General features: G+C 38.8%; 1 protein-coding gene across 1 annotated transcript in view; it reads right to left on the bottom strand.

The window, feature by feature from the left end:
- LOC119586973 (serine/threonine-protein kinase CBK1-like) overlaps positions 1 to 209 on the bottom strand; it is a gene marked incomplete at its 3' end in the record, with an annotated part of 122,502 nt that overhangs the window by 107,336 nt on the left and 14,957 nt on the right.

Below are 209 nucleotides of genomic sequence, written 5' to 3'. Positions count from 1 at the left end.
GGACGGAGGAGGAAAGGAGGAGGGTCGCGAGAGTATGGTCCCTGAATAAACTAATAAAGGCGGGGAAAGCTTAAGGTTCCATTTGTATTTCCACCATAAAGCTTAAAGAGACAGCTATTTCCTCTTTTTGTTGATATATACATACATTTTTTTACGCAAGGAAAAATAATATAAAATATGAACGGGACTACAGCGAAGTTATGCGAAAG

The sequence above is a fragment of the Penaeus monodon genome, chromosome 22 (genome assembly GCF_015228065.2).
Source record: "Penaeus monodon isolate SGIC_2016 chromosome 22, NSTDA_Pmon_1, whole genome shotgun sequence".
NCBI lineage: Eukaryota > Metazoa > Arthropoda > Malacostraca > Decapoda > Penaeidae > Penaeus > Penaeus monodon.
This window is presented reverse-complemented; position numbering and strand designations above follow the sequence as displayed.